Source organism: Phyllobates terribilis, unplaced genomic scaffold (assembly GCF_046119375.1).
Source record: "Phyllobates terribilis strain yellow unplaced genomic scaffold, ASM4611937v1 Scaffold_11__3_contigs__length_659146591, whole genome shotgun sequence".
Lineage (NCBI taxonomy): Eukaryota > Metazoa > Chordata > Amphibia > Anura > Dendrobatidae > Phyllobates > Phyllobates terribilis.
In genome coordinates this window covers 268,401,823-268,421,572 of record NW_027362771.1, presented here as the reverse complement: position 1 = coordinate 268,421,572, position 19,750 = coordinate 268,401,823, and positions in this window count along the sequence as shown.

Sequence of the window (19,750 nt, the reverse complement as noted above, 5' to 3'; positions counted from 1 at the left end):
ACTGCTAAAGCACAACAGAGTACAAGTCTGACATGTGGTGAACAACTGGAGAGGATGGTGCAGGAGTATCTTGAGTTCAATATCAATACCATCAGGGAGGGTTTGGACCCTTTTACACTTTGGTCTTCATAAATAGAAGAGTGGCCTGAGCTCACTTGTCACGCCTTGGAGATTTTATCATGCCCGGCAGCCAGTGTTCTCTCAGAACGTGTCTTCAGCACTGCTGGTGGTGTCCTGACGGATAAGCGCATCTGGCTGTCCCCTGAAAGTGTAGACCACCTAACTTTCATCAAAATGAACAAGTCATGGGTCTCCAAGGACTTTTCACCTCAATCGCAGACTATGCAGACTAGTCGATGTTGTAGTTTTTAGTGTTCTGCATTGATCTCGCGTAATTGCAGTTGGTGGTATCTTTGTCGTGGCTTCTGTGCCTGCTGTTGCTGCTGATGCTGCAGATTTTAACAATGATTTTTTGAAATGTGGAGACACCTGGTTGGGTCTCCATCTACTGGGTTGTCTGTAGTGGAAGAGGTGTCATTCCCAATTATAGCACTAGTTCTACTCTACTGAAATTGATGCCACTTTGGTGGTGTCAGACCCTAATTTTTGGAAATGTGAAGACTCCTGATTGGGTTTCCATCTGCTGGGTTGGCTGTAGTGGAAGAAGTGTTGGTCCCAATTATACTATTTTACTCCACTAAAATAGATGCCACATTCGTGGTGTTAGCCCCTAATTTTTTGAAATGTGTTGACTCTTGGTTGGGTCTCCATCTGCTGGTTTGTCTGTAGTGGAAGAGGTGTCGTTCCCCATTATACCAGTTCTTCTCTGTTGAAATTGATGCCATTTTGGTGGTGTCTGCCACTATTTTTTTTAAATTTGAAGACTCCTGATTGGGTGACCATCTGCTGGGTCGGCTGTAGTGGAAGAGGTGTCTGTCCCGATTATAATATTTCTACTCTAGTGAAATTAATGCCATTTTGGTGGTGTCAGCCACAAATTTTTGGAAATGTTGAGACTTCTGGTTGGGTCTCCATCTGGTGGGTTGGCTGCAGTGGAAGAGGTGTCGGTCCCCATTATACTAGTTCTGCTCTACTGAAATTGATGCCACTTTGGTGGTGTCTGCCACTAATTTTTTTTAAATTTGAAGGCTCCTGATTGTGCCTCCATCTGCTGGGTCCGCTGTAGTGGAAGAGGTGTCAGTCCCCATTATACTAGTTCTACTCTACTGAAATTAATGCCACTTTGGTGGTGTCAGCCCCTAATTTTTGGAAATCTGCAGAATCCTTGTTGGGTCTCCATCTGCTGGGTTGGCTGTAGTGGAAGAAGTGTCAGTCCCCATTACACTAGTTCTACTCTGGTGAAATTGATGCCACTTTGGTGGTGTCAGCCCTTAATTTTTGGAAATGGGGAGTCTCCTGGTTGGGTCTCCTTCACTGCCTGTAGCAGTAGGCCTCCCAAACTGACAGGCCTCCACTTACTTTCAGTCAACTAACCCGTGCTACTATCCTTAAATGTTTGTACTAATACTAATATATGAAACTGATTATTCTACCATCTCAGTGTGACTGAGCATAAAAGTAGCTTGAGCTGTTGCATGTGGTATCAGGGCTCCCAGTACAGCAGTCCTACACAGATCCCTCACCCACATTGTCTTAATTTGAAGTTGAATTCAAAGCTGTAAATGCTGGCCCAGACCTTGATACCTCATGCATGGCCCATAGCTGACTGCTGCTGTGCCATTATAAAATTTGTACTGTTGGCCAATTGATTCCACTTTTCCTGGTGTCTGCCCCAAATTTAAGCTGTTTTGGCAGCTTTTGAGACCGTTTGAAGGTGTTGTGTATGAGTTTGGTTTTGCCTCCCATTGAATCCAATGGGGTTCGGTATGTTCGACGAACCGTTCGATTAATTATTTGGTGAACATCGGGAACTTCACCTAGCTGGGACAATCCAAACATTTCAAGTTTTTATCATCCCTACTAATAACGTGCCACTGAAACAAGGCCCATTTGTGCATAGAAAGATTTGGTGCTGGTAATTTTTTTGGCCAGGCAGTAGTTCACATTAGAAAATATAAATTCTTTCTGCTAATAACGTGGCGCTGAAACAAGGCCACATTTGTGCATATTAAGAATTGGTTCTGGTATTTTTTTGACCAGGCAGGAGTTCACATTAGAAAATCTAAATTCTTTCTGCCACTACCATGCTACAGAAACCAGGACACATTGCAGCTTTGAATTTTTTTGTGCTGATATACTGCTCCATCCATGGGTCCACATTAGAAAATCTAATTTTTTTTGCTACTACTGTGCTACGAAAACAAGGCCACATATCAGCTTTGAATTTTTTTGTGCTGATATTCTACTCCATCCTGCAGTCCACATTATAAAATTTAAATTCTAGTTGCTAATAGCGTGCTCCAGCCATACTATCTGAGCAAATAAATACTGATTTGTAATTTAGTGACAGGTACTGACAGGTCTGGGCTTAGGTTTGTGAAACTCCCCATATAGCCTCTTATATACGGCATGTGCCCCAAATAGCCTCTTATATACAGCATGTGCCCCACAAAGCCCTCCTATGTTCAGTATGAGACCACATAGCCTCTAATATATAGTATAAGCCCCATATAGCCCCCTATGTACAATATGAGCCCCACATAACCATTTATATACAGCATGAGGCCCACATAGCCTCTTATATACAGCATGAGCCCCACATAGCCTCTTATATACAGTATGAGCCCCACATGGCCTATTATATACAGCATGAACCTTCCTATATACATTATGAGCCCCACACAGCCCCCTATATAAATACAAATATCCCATACACATGAAAAAAACACAACACATACTCACCTCGCTCCCGTTCTCCTGGTGCTCTGTCACTGATTTCTTCGATGCTCGCTGATTGGTAGAAGATGTAGCAAGCAGCTTTTTCTTCCACCAATGTATGCACTGCTGTCTGCATACAGAGGATGCGGAGAGTGTTGACAGTGAACAGCGGTGAGGGCATGATGCTCCATTTTGCCCAGGTCTAGTCTAGGTCAATTACAAAAATGGCATCATAGGTGCTAGAAAAGCATTCTAATTTTTGTTCAAAATGTATTTTTTTTAACTTTGTGTTGCCATTTTTTAAATCCTTTATCACTTTTCATTTTTTTTATTAATGGGGTGAGGGCTTGTTTTTTTTCGCACTGTGATTTGGCTAGAAATAAGCAGGTCTGACAAAATTCAAATTCAAGGAGACTTGAACCTGCAGTATATAGTGAAAATTATGGTCTCCTTTGGAGCTTCACAAGACTCAAGATAGCAGTTACAAAAACTTTTGGTAGGCCCCCGCTGCCATGTTAACTGGCAATTGCACCAGCAACCAGTCCTTTTAAATACCACTGCTATCATGCAAGCTCAGTTTGGTTACATATAATGCAATATTTTCTATTAAAAATAATACATCTGGAATATCAAATCAACACACATATGTAATAGGATGGGTTATGCAACAATTTTAGCGGATTTTGTGGAATCTGACTGCATATGTCTTTGTAATAAATTAAAGGCTTGGGTAGGTACAGTAAGGGTTCATACACTTATATGGGTGCTGTATTATGGCTCCATCTAATTATTATTATTATATAGTTCCAGCATTGAGATGCACATGAATACTATGACTTGCATGCAATTCAAGTACATTCATTCATCTGTTCTGCAGCTGTCGAGGAAATCTAACTAAAAAAATGTCCTTGTAGATCACCAGGCTTGTACTAATTAGTATTGTAGGCTGTTGAAGTACATATAAATAATAACTGGACAAATCTAATTTTACTTTTTCATTGGAAAAAAACATATTTTACAAATAGATATTACATTTGACATGAGGGTCACGTAAAATTGGAGTCTATTTCCCTTTTACAAAGTCTAGTCAAGAGTAAAAGTAAGGAAAAGAAGTATGCAAATTATGATGAATTAACAAAACGCTTTGTATAATCAAAACAATATTTTGAAAGGTATAATTGTCTTGGAATATAATTCAGTCATACATTCAGATTCTATGATTTTGAGGTATTTTTCGAGTAGCAACTAGTTATAGTTTGTATTATTTATATGGTAAAGTATTTATAAGGTATTATTTATAAGGTGGAGTAAGCATAAAGAGTAACAAAGCATGTGCTAAAAAGTATATATTTTTGTCTATTTTGCCTGCAGATCAGTGAATGTCCATGTACTGAGACCTCCACCAATCACTTAACTATTTATGTTTACTTATATAGTGCAATTATTTTCTGCAGTGCTTTACAGACATCATTATCACTGTCCCCATTGGGGCTCATAATTTAAAATTCCTATCAGTATGTCTTTGGCGTGGGGGAGGAAGTTAGAGTGCCCAGAGGAAACCCACACAAACACAGAGAGAACATACAAACTGATAGCACATGTTTCCCTTGGTGTGCTTTGAACTTGGGACTCCAGCACTACAAGTCTACAGTGCTAACCACTGAGCCACCGTGCTTCCCTTAAAAAAAAACCTTTGAGAATAAAGCTCCTACCTGAGTGCACACACAGAGAGCAGAGTACAGATTTAATATCTAACTATATTGTTTGCAAAAAAATAATATTTTTTGGTCCCTTTAATTGTCAGTGGATCGGTGGGGGTCCAGGTCCTGACATCTCCACTAATTGCTCAAAAAATGCCTGAGAAGTGTGCAGCTCCTTAGACAGAAGTGCACAGATTCTGCCTAAGGCCACACACAGAGAAAAATATAGGTTCAATACACAGCATACACTGTGAAGAAATGGCACCAGAGGGACCCTGCAGAATCCCACTGTCACCACCAATGTGATGGATCCACACCCCGCCACCCGCCTGAGGTCACAATTACGTCAGACGGAACACGTGGTATGGATCTACTCTCTGCACCTACATGACATTCCGCACCCCCTCGAGGACACGTAAGGTAAGATTGGTACAGTTCTGCACAGTCACCCCCTGTTCACAAGGGTACCGGAAGGCACCAGGGAGTGAGAAGAGGTGGCCCACTCAGTCACTGACATGGCACGATGCTCGCTCACACCCCTGACGGACTGAGAGGCTCCTTCACTAGCTCCAGTGAAGCAGAGCCTGGTCGGCCTGGGAGAGTTGCCACCAGTTTCTATTAGATATAACGGACTTATATCGGGCTAGAAACCCACCCGGTAGCGTGTTCGTTGGACCGAACAACGGACGCAAGAGTTCATGGATCGAGATAAAAGAACAGCCCAGGGTTGAATTATATATTTAACCGCCGTAAGGACGCACCAAACATTACACTATATACATAAGGGTTATACATACACAATGGTCAGAGTTGCAAACACGATAGTATGGGTACAGAAGATATAAATCAGTTATTACGAGTCAGTTACCGATCAGATGGACGACCTGACTTTCAGGGGAAGGGCTGTCACATGTGAGGCTTGCGGGCCCTCTCTTTGTTGTTGCCGGACTTTTTCCCCCATGACGTGACGTCACGACCTCCCAAAGAAAAAAGACCCTGGGCTCTGGCAGCAGGGACTGTTAAACTCTCTGGGTCACTCCCACTACTGCCCCCTCTTTGAGCCCAAGTCTCCGCCCCTGGTCTCTCTTAGCTAAAAAACTCCAAAAATTAGAATGGGCTATATGTCCTTACTGGATGGTCCTAAGGAGCCAGTTCTGGTGTCATCGGACCCAGCTGGGCCCCTGCTACGCATTGATACCAAACACCGGGGCTGTAGGGGCCCCCACAAGGCTGTGTCAGGTATCTCCCTTTCCTTACGCACTAGACTGTGGTTAAAGATAGGGTGACATTCACCATTCCCTCAGGTTCCTAAAAATCTGGTTAGTTTATCACTGAGATGTATCATATTCCCATAACTCGGTGTTGAATTATAGTATCTCAGCACATGGCTTGGGGGAAGGGTATTCCTGTGCAGCTTGCAGCTGCTGTGGGATTTGTCACTCCCTGCTTCTCAGCCCCCTTCCTTCTGCTTCCTGCAAAAAGTGTCAGATTACACTGGGCATAGAAGATCTCTATAAAGTGCGCCAAACAGTGCACAGTGATTGAAATGGGATTATCTTGAATATTCTTCACACCTCCCCCTTTAGAGGGCGCTAGGGGGTAGCACCACCCGGTGTTCCCCCACGCGCCCGTCCACAACTTCCCCTTGATGGGAGAAGTTTTCAGCATTGCCATGTTCGCGGCCCTTTTTGTGGAGAATAGCAAAGTGGTACTGCTGGAGCGCCAGGCTCCAGCGCAGCAACCTCCCATTCGTTCCGGATACAATGTGTAACCAGCTGAGGGGGTTGTGGTCTGTTTTCATGGTGTACTGGTATCCGTACAGTACAGACACTGCAGGGTCCACACTGCCAGACATTCCTTCTCCATCATGGAATAGGTCACCTCCCTCAGCAGGAACTTCCAGCTCAGGTACAAAACGGGGTGTTCACGGCCCGTGGTGTCAACCTGGTTGAGCACAGAACCGAGGCCATAGTCACTGGTGTCGGTCTACATGTCAAACGGCCACATGAAGTCGGCTGCCTGTAATACCAGGGAGATAGAAAGGGCGGTCTTCAGCGACCGGAAGGCTGTCTCACATTCGTTTGTCCAATCGACTGCAGAGGGCAGCTTCTTCTTGGTGAGGGGGCTTCGCCAGGCTACTATAGTAAGGGACAAATCTCCTATAGTACCCGGCAGTGCCCAGGAAGGACATCACCCGTTTCTTGGTCCTGGGGGTGGGCCAGGATGCAATGGCATTCACCTTCCCGGGCTCTGGCTTCAGAGCTCCCCTACCTACCCGGTGCCCCAGGTAGTGGACCTCACTCACTCCCGTATGCATGATTTGCGACTGTTTGACAGCTTTAATACATGTAAGGAATTCTTAAGAAACAAGCATTCCTCACATGTATTAAAGCAGTCAAACAGTGGCAAATCATGCACACGGGAGTGATTCAAACATATCACCGAGTACGCTGAAGATACTCGGTACTCGCCCGAGCATACTTGCTGAAAGGGTTAACCATACATACTCACTCAACACTAGTGAAACCTACACAATGGTCAGAGTTGCAAACATGATAGTATGGGTACTGAAGATATGAAGCCGTTATTACATGTCTGTTACCGATCAGATGGACGACCTGGCTTTCAGGGGAAGGGCTGCCACATGGGAGGCTTGCGGGCCCTCTCTTTGTAGTTGCCGGACTTTTCCCCCCACGATGTGACTTTACGACCTTTCCAAGGAAAAAAGACCCTGGGCTCTGGCATCAGGGATTGTTAAACTCTCTGGGTCACTCCCACTACTGCCCCCTGGTTAAGCCCAAGTCTCCACCTCTTTCACTCTTAGCTAAAAACTCCAAAAACTAGAATGGGCTTTACGTCCTTACTGGACGGTCCTAGGGAGCCAGTTCTGGTGTCATCGGACCCAGCCCGGCCCCTGCTATGCGTGGATACCAAACACCGGGGCCATAGGGGCCCCCGCAAGGCTGTGTCAGGTATCTCCCTTTCCTTATGCACTGGACTGTGTTTAGAGCTAGGGTGACATTCCCCATTCCCTCAGGTTCCTAAAAATCTGGTTGGTTTATCACTGAGATGTATCGTATTCCCATAACTCGGTGTTTAATTATAGTATCTCACACAATAAAGCACATGGCTTGGGGGAAGGGCATTCCTGTGCAGCTTGCAGCTGCTGTGGGATTTGTCACTCCCTGCTTCTCAGCCCCCTCCCTTCTGCTTGCTGCAAAAAGTGTCGGATTACACTGTGCATAGAAGATCTCTATAAAGCCCGCAAAACAGTGCACAGTGATTGACATGGGCTTATCTTGAATATTCTTCACATACACTTTCTATTGAATCCATACTCTACTATATGTCAGTTCTCAGGCAGAAGCTATGCAATGCATAGACTTTCTATGGAATTCATACTCTGCACTATATGAGTGTTCAGGCAGGAGCACTTCTTATGGGTTTTTTGAGAGATCACCATGGGTCTATGTATCAGGACCCCACTGATCTGCTGGCAATTAAAGGGACAAAAAAATATTAACATTTTAGCAAGCATTTAGTTACTTTCTAAAGAGACATGATGCAAGCTTGTCTGTAGAACATCATATGCTAGCTGACAGCTCTGTGACGGGAGTCCAAATGATCTTTTTTTTCTTTCTGTGAAGATTAAAGTTTTGCTGAAATGCATATTTTCTTATCATTGTCAATATTCTGTCTCTTAAATAGTGGAGGTAATTTATGACCAAGACGTTTCAAGGTCCAGTAATAATAGACATACTTCTATGTCCTAAATTCTATCCAAACAAGTTGTAAAGTAAGAATGTTTCTTCAAAAAAAAAACTTTAAAAAATAATTATTGAATGATTAAGGTAAAATGGTCTACTGAAGTGAATTTACATGATAACTGAGGTCCTATTTTATTTATTTCTTTTGAAGTCCTTCAGCTTTGGCTGAATATTTATTTGGCAATGTTCTTTGCTAAGCAATAGCCAGAAATGCAGTAATTGACTGGGTTTCTTGGACCAAGCAGAGGAGGTGATCCTATAAAACCTCTCTATCTATGCTGAACATCTCACACTGAGGCTGGATTCACACATTTGGGTTTTGCTATCCGGGAACTGACCGTGATGCATGGACCACAGGTCTCCTGACCCGGAGGTGACAGACAAGATGGCCACTGGGACAGGTTCAGACAGGATGGCCTCCGGGACAGGTTCAGAATGTGCAGACAGGACGGCAACAGGGATAGGTTCAGACTAACAGTTCTGGTACCGCCGATATGGCCACAGGGTACAGATACCGCAGATGCAGTTATAGGTTCAGCCTTCAAGCCTGGGCAGTCAGCCCCCAGGGTAGCAGACGGGTACCGCCGATGCGGTCTTAGGAATATGGACAAACTATACTGGACTACTGGGATACAGGATACAGGAATAACTTTAACAGACCAGAGGTGGGGGACCTGGCGACACACAGTTGCACACCAAACCACCTAACAATAACTATAGGGATTGCTCATGCACCACCCTATTTGGGAGGGTGCCTTTTATACAAGATGTATAACATCTTGCAGGTGATTACATGAACAGAAAGCCTCTCAGCTGTCAGCTGGGGGCATTTTGCCATGTGCTCGCTGCCCCTTTAAGACCAGGGGAGTGCACGCAAGCGAATACTAGTAGTGCTGCTTTGACAGAGTGCGGTGCCACAGAAGAGGAGACAGCTCCCAAAGAAGCAGCTGCGGACAGGGAGATGAATAAGCCGGTGTTCCCGCATGGTGGGAGGAGGGGAACCATGCGGAGGCGCCGTCAGACACTACAGTAACCCCCCTTTATGCCTAGTCTTCTTCAAACCCCCAATGACTCCTTTGCACAGAAGATGAAGTCAGATTCTTCTTCCTGAACTCCCATGACCTCTAGTGAGGAGCAAATGTGCTCGTCATTACTCGGTACTCGCCCGAGCATCACGGTGCTCGACAAGCTCGGCCAGTATTTCCGGGTTGCTCTGAGGGGAACTCGAGTCCCCGCCCTGCATGTTTGATGCTCTATAGAGAGCCAATAAACATGCAGGGATTGCTTGCCACACACTGTAATGCCGTAGTCATGTTGGTTGTGGGCATTACAGTGATTGACTGGCCGCACAGCGTCATCAGGTCTAAATAAGACCTGGGTGTGCTATGCTCATCACAGTCTACCCAGGAACCAGGCAGCGTAGGGAGAGCTGCTGCTGAGTCAGGGAGAGGTTTGCTTGTTTATAGTTAGTAAAAGTATTCCACAGCATATCTATATATCCATCTGAACTAACAGTCCTTCTGGGGACTAATCCAGCTACATATATTCAGTGGTGATAGCAGGAGTTAGGAAGTGGCAAACTGCAGTGCATATAGTGCAAGAGGGTCCATAGCACGTTCCTGCTGCTGCTGTTCTTACAGATATTTGTAGACATAGCCCCATATATCAGGGGCCAGGGCAAATTTTATTTTGATCTTAATTCTAGGTATTTTCTTAAAAACAAAGGAAGGCAGGGTATGTGACAGACTGCAGTGCATGATAAAGCACAAGAGGATCCATTGCATGTTCAACTTCTGAGTGATTCTGCTGTGACAAATATTTGTAGACATAGCTCCAGGTATCAGGGGCGAGGGCAATTTTTTTTTATCCTAATTCTGGTTATTTGGTTAAAAAGCAATCCAGAGCACACCATTTTTCTGCTCCATTTGCTTGTTAGCACTGCAGAAGACAACCAGATCAGTTACTTATTGCAGCAATAAAAATCCAGAAATTTAAACTGAACGTGGAAAATATTGACCTCCTTCTACATTTTGTTGCAGTGTGTCGGTCAAGCTATTCACACTAGGTCTCTGTGAACAATAGTATTAGCAAACTACAGGCCTGCTATTTAAAGCCGTGGTTCTTTGTTAGACGTATCACATATAACAGCGTTACAAAATCAGCCATTTATGCCTTCCATTTCGTTGCAGTGTGTCGGTCAAGCTATTCACACTAGGTCTCTGAAGAATATTTTTAGTAAACTACAGGCCTGCTATTTAAAAGTGTGGTTCTCTGTCAGATGTATCACATATAACAGCATTCCAAAATCAGCCATTTCTGCTTTCCATTTCATTGCAGTGTGTCGGTCAAGCTATTCACACTAGGTGTCTGTGAAGAATAATTTTAGTAAACTGCAGGCCTGCTATTTAAGACCGTGGTTCTCTGTCAGACGTATCACATATAACAGCAATCCAAAATCAGCCATTTCTGCCTAATTCATTGCAGTGTGTCAGTCAAGCTATTCACACTAGGTCTCTGTGAATAATGGTATTAGTAAACTACAGGCCTGCTATTTAAAACCATGGTTCTCTGTCAGACATATCACATATATACAGTGTCCATTTTAGGACATGATCAGATATCAAAATCAAACATCAGAATGGTGTCAGTTTGAGGCTAAATACCTTGTCTGAGAACTGATTCTGACAAGTGATTTTGACAAGTGATTTTGATGAGTGATTCTGATGAGTAATTTTGACAAGTGATTCTGACGAGTGATTCTGACGAATGATTCTGACGAATGATTCTGACGAGTGATTCTGACGAGTGATTTTGACGAGTGATTCTGACGAGTGATTCTGACTAGTGTTGAGCATTCCGATACTGAAATATCGGGTATCGACCGATATTCGCGGTATCTGAGTTCCAATACTGAGTTCCGATACTTTTACAATATCGAATACCGGAATCGGAAGTTCCCATAATGCCTGCGCTCTGCCGTGTCTCTGAAGGATGACAAGTTGGATGGCAGCGCTCAGCTCACTGTACTTGTCATTTAGTGTAAAGGATTTATTAAAAAACAATATTGTTTTCGTGCACCATCTCTTAAAAAAAGGCGGCCAGCAATTCAGCAGCGGTACCCGACAATTTAGAATAGAAAGAATAGAGTATCACACATAGATTAGATAGATAGAAACATGTCAGTCACATATATAAGAAGTACAGTGATAGTGTTGATTACTGTACTTGTCGTTTAGTGTAAAGGATTTATTTAAAAATATATTAGTGTTTTCATGCACCGTCTCTTTAAAAAAGCCGGCCGGCAATTCAACAGCGGTACCCGACAATTTAGAATAGAAAGAATAGAGCATCACATATAGATTAGATACATAGAAACATGTCAGTCCCATATATAATAAGTACAGTGATAGTGTTGATTACTGTACTTGTCATTTAGTGTTAAAATAAAGGATTTATTTAAAAAAAAATTGCCGTGGGGTTCCCCGTAATTTCAGTCTCTAGCGGAGGTTAAGCAGACAGCTGGGGCAGATGTTTGAAGCCTGGTAAGGGGGTAATACACACGGAGCTTCCCAGGCTACTGATATCAGCCCCCAGCTGAATACCTAGCCTTTACTAGCTATTAAAATGGGGGACCCCCCCCAAAAAATGACGTGTGGTCCCCCCTATTTTAATAGCTAGCAAAGGCTAGGCAGACAGCTGGGGGCTGATATTAATAGCTCAGGAAGGGTGCCATGAATATTGGCCCCCTCCCTGGCTAGAAACAGTAGCCGTCAGCCGCCCCAGAAATGACGCATCCATAGGATGCGCCAATTCTGGCACTTAGCCTCGCTCTTCCCACTGCCCTGTAGCGGTGGCAGTGGGGTAATAGGGTTGGGGTTGATGTCAGCTTATAATGCCAGCTGACATCAAGCCCAGGTTAGTAATGGAGAGGCGTCTATAAGACACCCCCATTACTAACCCCATAGTCAAAGTTAAAAAAAAACACAAACACCCAGAATAAAGTCCTTTAATTGAAATAAAGACACAATTCTTTATTGTTCTAAATTAAACCATACTTACCATCACGCCCATTCCAGCTGAAGCCAACGATCTCCTGCAATAAAAGTAAAATAATAAAGTAACATCATCCTTACCTTTCCATGGTTCCCACGACAGCTTCAGCTCTGCTACATTCTCATGACAGGCTGGATTGCTGCAGAAAGCTGCCATCCAGCTTGCCATGCCGCAGACACTGAGAAGCGCAGGCATGCTTGCGCTCCTCAGTGTCTCGCTGTGACGGCATCCAGATGAGCCGAGTTCATGTCCAATGAACTCAGCTCACCTCATGCACGTCACTGACAGCGTGGGAGAATTCTCCTGCTGAAGCGCTGAGTGCAGGAGAATTTTCCCACGCTGTCAGTGACGTGCATGAGGTGAGCTGAGTTCATTGGACATGAGCTCACCTCATGCACGTCACTGACAGCGTGGGAAAATTCTCCTGCACTCAGCGCTTCAGTGTGAGAATTTTCCCACGCTGTCAGTGACGTGCATGAGGTGAGTTCATGTCCAATGAACTCAGCTCACGTCATGCACGTCACTGACAGCGTGGGAAAATTCTCCTGCACTCAGCGCTTCAGTGTGAGTATTTTCCCACGCTGTCAGTGACGTGCATGAGGTGAGCTGAGTTCATTGGTGCCTGCGCTTCTCAGTGTCTGCGGGATGACAGGCTGGATGGCAGCTTTCTGCAGCGATCCAGCCTGTCATGTGACTGTAGCAGAGCTGAAGCTGTCGTGGGAACCATGGAAAGGTAAGGATGATGGTGCTTTATTATTTTTCTTTTATTGCAGGAGATCGTTGGCTTCAGCTGGAATGGGCGTGATGGTAAGTATGGTTTAATTTAGAACAATAAGAATTGTGTGTTCATTTCAATTAAAGGACTTTATTCTGGGGGTTTGTGTTTATTTTTAACTTTGACTATGGGGTTAGCAATGGGGGTGTCTTATAGATGCCTCTCCATTACTAACCTGGGCTTGATGTCAGCTGGCATTATAAGCTGACATCAACCCGAGAACTATTACCCCACAGCCACCGCTACAGGGCAGTGGGAAGAGCGAGGCTAAGTGCCAGAATTGGCGCATGTCAGGAAAACGACACCCACTTTAGGGTCAGACCTTGCAGCTCTCTGGCGCCCCCTTATCCTGCTGGTCAAACACGGTATTGACCGAGGATAAGCACGGGTGCAGCTGCTCTAGTTTATGTCGACTATTGCGGCACGTGATGTGACAGGACGTATATATACCACCAGTTCCTTCCAGGAACGTATATATACCTCCGACCAGCCACCCTCAAACCACAATATCACATAAATACTGGTATACTGCCACCACCGATCGCTTAATAGGTGGATCGGGTACCTGGTAGGTAACGTGACTTAGCGGGTGAGGAACGTGTTTGCTCGACATAGGACAAGAAGGACGAAACTGGTAAATAATTAATGATTTACTCCCAAAAGGGGGGCAGTGTTTTCAAAATATATACAAGATATTATAAAGGAGACAATTTACATGTATGCATAAACAGTTATTAAAATAAAAGTGATAAATAATAGCAAAACCTGCTTCACAAGGTGATGGTCTAAGATTCTGTGGGGGGGACGGCTCCCCGGAAATTAGAGGTGATTCTTCTACGCCGCGTGGTGTGCGTGCGTCCGACGTCCCTGAGAAGCATGACCTGAAAATGGCCGATTTGCTTTTTTGAAAAGCAGCCAAAACTCTGGGAGACACCCATTATTTACCTCACAAGGGGGGCTCGGCTTTGTGAGACCACCCAGCTGCATAGAACATAAAAACCTTCATGTTTCATATCTTGGTGTGGGGCGGTTCCACATCCAAGATGGAGACATCATGTTGGCCGTCACTAATTTTCATGCAGATGGATATTAAACAGGACCTCTCTATGATGCTCAGAAGCTAAGAAACCAATTCCTCGATTTCTGGGGGTATCCCAGTTATGAAAAATATATCATTGTAACCAGGAAAATGTGGACATTCCAAAAATCTGGTCCCTGGGTTAGTGACCGTCATGTGCGTTTTTAAATTCTACATTAACTGTACAAGCTTTTAAACAATGGGAATTTTGGAGGGAATAATCTAGTTTGAGCTAGAAGCTGCGCTACACTGAGGGTTTACGACGCTAATAAAAAATTTTAGGGTGGGGGCCAGCACTGCAACTCTATGTCTTCTTACAAACGGATAGGGGGTGGGGGGTTTTCTTTTTTAAAACATCTCTCATTTTTAAAATTCGGGAAAAAATACCTTTTGCCTGACACCTCCCCCTTTTAGACTGCGCTATGGAGGTAGGACCTTCTGGTACTCCTCCAAGCGTATGTCTGGAGGCTCCCCTCGCCGGGACAACCCATCGGCATTGCCATGCTCGCTGCCCTTGCGGTGTTGAACAGTTAAGTCGTACTGCTGGAGGGTGAGGCTCCAGTGTAACAACCTTCCGTTGGCACCTGACATGGTGTGCAGCCAACTCAGGAGGTTGTGGTCAGTCATGACAGTGAAGGGGCGCCCGTACAAGTAAGGCTGTAAGCGGTTGAGGGCCCATACAATGGCCAGGCACTCCTTCTCTATGGAGGAATAGGCCACTTCCCTCGGCAGCAGTTTCCGGCTTAGGTACAACACGGGGTGTTCTTGGTTTCCCGAGTCTACCTGGCTGAGTACAGCACCGAGGCCAAACTCACTGGCGTCGGTCTGTACTAAGAGTGGCCGTGTGCCGTCGACCGCCTTTAGCACAGGGGATCTGCTCAAGGCAGTCTTCAAAGCCCTAAAGGCCACCTCGCATTCATCCATCCATTTGACAGAATGGGGTAGGCTCTTCTTGGTGAGGTCTGTCAAGGGCTTCGCAAGGCTAATATAGTCTTGTACAAAGCGTTTATAGTACCCTGCGGTGCCCAAGAAGGACTGCACCTGCTTCTTGGTCCTGGGGGTGGGCCAGGACACGATAGCATCCACCTTTCCAGGCTCTGGCTTCAGAGTACCCCCACCTACCCGGTGCCCCAGGTAGTGGACCTCGTTCATGCCCATCTGCCACTTTCCCGGCTTGATGGTCAAGCCCGCCTGGTGAATGCGCCCAAGCACCTGCTGCAGATGCTCGAGGTGTTCCTCCCAGGTGGGACTGAAGATGGCAATGTCATCCAGGTACGCCACTGCGTACCTCTCCAGTCCCTGGAGCAGGTGGTTGACCATTCGCTGGAACGTGGCAGGGGCATTTTTCATGCCGAAAGGCATGACCGTGGATTCATACAATCCGAAGGGGGTGATAAAGGCGGACTTCTCCTGGGCCCCGGGGCTCAAGGGAATCTGCCAATATCCCCGACTCAAATCCATAATGGAGAGATAGCTCGCACTGGCTAACCGCTCCAACAGCTCCTCAATGCGTGGCATTGGTTGTGCATCAGAGTCTGTGATAGCGTGGAGCCCCCTCTAGTCCACACAGAACCGGGTGGTCTGGTCCTTCTTTGGCACCAGGACTACAGGTGAGGCCCATGTGCTCTTGGACCGCTTAATCACCCCCAACTGCAGCATCTCCTCGACCTCCTGGCGCATGACATGCTGCACCTCATCGGAGATTCGATAGGCTGTCCGCCTGAGTGGGGCATGATTCCCGGTGTCCACTTCATGGATCGCCACTTCAGTCCTGCCAGGCAGGTTGGTGAACACTGCTTGGAAGGGTTTCAGCACTGCTTGCATCTGAGACCTCTGGTCTGCGGATAGCAAGTCGCTTAGCTCTACATCCTCTAGGGACCCGCTGGCCTTCGCTTGGGCGAGCATGTCCAAGAGGGGGTCATCCTCCCCATCCTCAGGCAGGTTGCAGACCGGTAGGAAGCAGGTTCCACGTTCTTGATGAGCCTTCATCATATTAACATGAAACGCCTTCCGCCTACCCCGCTCGTGGTCAAGTGTGATCACGTAGGTGACCGGGTTGAGCTGTTGGTGAATGACGTACGGGCCTTCTCAGGCCACCTGAAGCTTGTCCTTTGGTACGGGGACCAGCACCCACACCTTCTGACCCACCTGGTAGGTCCGTTCTCGGGCGTTCTGGTCGTACCAATGCTTCTCGTCAGCCTGGGCTTGTGCCATGTTGTTATGTACCAACTGAGTCAAGGTCTGCATCTTGTCACGGAAGCGCATGACATACTCCATGATGGACACTCCTGGGGAGCTCGGCTCTTCTTCCCAGAATTCCCTTATCAACCCAAGGGGTCCTTGGACACGCCTGCCATACAGGAGCTCAAAGGGGGAGAACCCCGTTGAGGCCTGTGGAAACTCTCTGTAAATAAATAGCAGGTGTGGGAGGTAATGTTCCCTGTTGCGACCCTGGGTTTCAACCAGCATTTTTAACATCTGTTTGAGGGTACAGTTGAATCGCTCACGCAAACCATTGGTCTGTGGGTGATACGCGCTCGATACCAAATGCTGCACCTGCATTTTCTTACATAGGGCCTCCATTAAGCGTGACATGAACTGGGTCCCCTGGTCGGTAAGCATCTCCCTGGGAAATCCTACTCGCGAAAAGATGGCCAAGAGGGCGTCCGCCACCTTATCCGCCCTAATTGAGGACAGGGCTACCGCCTCCGGATACCAGGTAGCATAGTCTACCACGGTAAGGATGAAACGTTTTCCAGATCTGCTGGGCATGGCCAGTGGTCCCACAATGTCCACAGCAATGCTCTGGAAAGGCTCCTCTATCACGGGCAAAGAGATCAGGGGGGCTTTGGGGGCCGGCCCAGACTTTCCCACTCTTTGACACGTGGTACAGGAGCGACAGTAGTTCACCACATCTGTCCTCATTTTGGGCCAATAAAAGTGATGAGACAGCCGGGCTTTGGTTTTGCTGACCCCCAAGTGTCCAGCGAGTGGAATCTCATGGGTGATCCGCAACAACTCATCCCTGAATTGGTAGGGGACGACCAGCTGTCTTTCCCTCAGCCACTCCTGTTGGGGTGTACAGGGAACTGTCTCCCGGTACAACCTTCCTTGGTCCCAGAATACCCTCTCCTTATCCGACTCGGAGGTGGGTTTCTCAGCGAGGCTCCTTAACGTCTCTAGGCTACCATCTGAGTGCAGAGCTGCCTGAAACTCCTGGCTGGAGGAAGCCAGAAGTGAGGTTAAGGCCACGTCCTCACTGGGACCCTCTGGGACCGGCTCTGGGTCCATACCTGATCCTGTTATTCCTCTGTCCGAGGAGGGTCCAGAAGGCAGGGCGTTACTTGTGTTCTGGGCACTCTGACTGCGGGTAACAGTGGCTATATAGGCCGTCTCCCCGGGGAATAACACCGTCTCATTAGCCTGCGAGGCCATGAGAACTACTTCTCCATCATCCTCCATTACCTCAGGCACAGTGCTACGTATGGGACAGCGACTATCAGCCAGGTCACCTTCTGTTGTGACACTGGTCACTGGCACAGCACCACCTGCTTCATGGTCCTCGTGCCTCTCCCCATTACCCTTGGCACTGACCTTTGCTACTGCTAGGGGATCCTCAGCAACATCACCCCACAGAGTGACATGGCTGAGTTCTCCTGCACCTTCCAATACAACATCATCATCATCATCATCATCATCATCATCATGTAAAGCATTGACATTCACAGTATCAGCATTAACCTTACCAACCGTATCAGATCGGGGAGGGGTGTTAGGGACATAATAAGCAAGCATCCTCCCCAAATCAGTTCCCAACAAAACATTTGCAGGTAGGTTTTGGGTAACTCCCACTTCCTTCACCCCACTCCCCGCACCCCAATCAATAAAAACCCGGGGCCATGGGCAAGGGGCATCGGACGCCCCCAATCCCGGTGACAGTCAGGGTCTTTCCCGGAATAAGCTCTTCAGTGGACACCAGTTCGGGTCGGATGAGGGTTCGTTCGGCCCCAGTGTCCTTGAGGCCTACAGTGAGAGTGTCCCCCACCCTGACAGACTGAAAGTTTTCACAGGCCCTCCCAACCGGCCCACCCACCAAAAGAACTGAGGCATTAGGCCCTGGGGCCTTGGATGGGGGGTTCTTCCTCTGCTTCTCTGGGCAAGTGGCGCTGAGATGACCAGTCTGGTTGCAGAAATAACACCTGCGGGCATCAGATGAAGGCCGGGCATTGGTAACGGGGAAAAAGACTCCGGAAGGTCGACTGGCAGGGGCAGGGATGGTGGTTGATGGCTTACCCCCTTTCCAGCTGGCGACGACCGGCTTCCGCACCTCTGGTCTCCGGTTGGCCTCGTAGGTGTCTGCGATCTGCGCTGCTTTATTGGCATCTGGTGGCTCTCGATACATCACGAACTGCCGTACCTCAGTCAGACACAGATGCAGGAACTGGTCTTTCACCATCAGATCCTTTAGCTGCTCAAAGGTGGTCGCTGACAGTCCTTGGATCCACTGCTCAAAGTTGGTCCGGAGCCCATGCACCACATCGCTGTAACTGTTGTGCGGTCCACGCTGGAGGCTCCGGAACTTTTTACGGTACACCTCAGGGGTCAGTTGGAACCTCTGGATTAGGGCCTGCTTAATGGCATCATAGTTCACATCGAGGCTTGGAGGAAGAGCCACAAACACATCCAGAGCTTTGCCTCGCAGCCCTGCAGTTAAGTATCGGGCCCACTGTTCCTCAGGCAGCTGGTATTGTCTGCAAGTCTTTTCAAAACCCCTCAGAAAGGTGTCGAGGTCGCCGTCCTTTTCCATCACAGGAAAATGCTCTGGACGGGGCTTAAACAGGGTCGCATTGTTGGTCTCACCGTTCCGTGAGGTGGATGCTGGGATCCCGAGTTGGGCATCTGCAGTTCATGGGCCCTCTGAGCTTGGGCCTCCGCTCGCCACTCGGCAGCCTCTCGCTGGGCTCTCTCGGCTCGCTCGGCTCTCTCGGCCTCTCGCTGGGCTCTCTCGGCCTCCTGGTGCTGTTGAATTACTCTCAGCCGTCCTTCATGATCCTCTGCAGGAAGTTGTTGTAGAGCCATCTGCAGATAGGGGTCCATGCTGCCCTGGTCGCTGACGCGGCGTGCGTCTACAGGTGGGACCCCTGCAGCAGTACTGTCCATATCTCGGCTGACCCCTGGCCCTGCTGAGGTCTGGAGAAGGGCTTGCTCAGTCTCCAGTTGTGCCAGTGCAGCAGCCATTTGTTCTCTGTTTTTGTCACGGTGGTCAATGCCTCTTGTTATACATATTCCAATAACAGTGTCCTTTTTCTGCTGGCGGTACCAGGGCTCCCCAACTACGACCATGATCACCAAAATAAGAATAGAAAAGAAAAACCGAAGAAGGGTAGGGGTAACTGCTACACATACAGTATTGTCTAAGATCTAATAAACACTGAGTTCGACTTTCAAAACTTTTGTGCAGGGTCCAGGTAAGAACCGTGCAAGCTTTTAGAGAGAGGAATGATTGCTCAAACCAGATCACTAATGTCCTATGATCCCA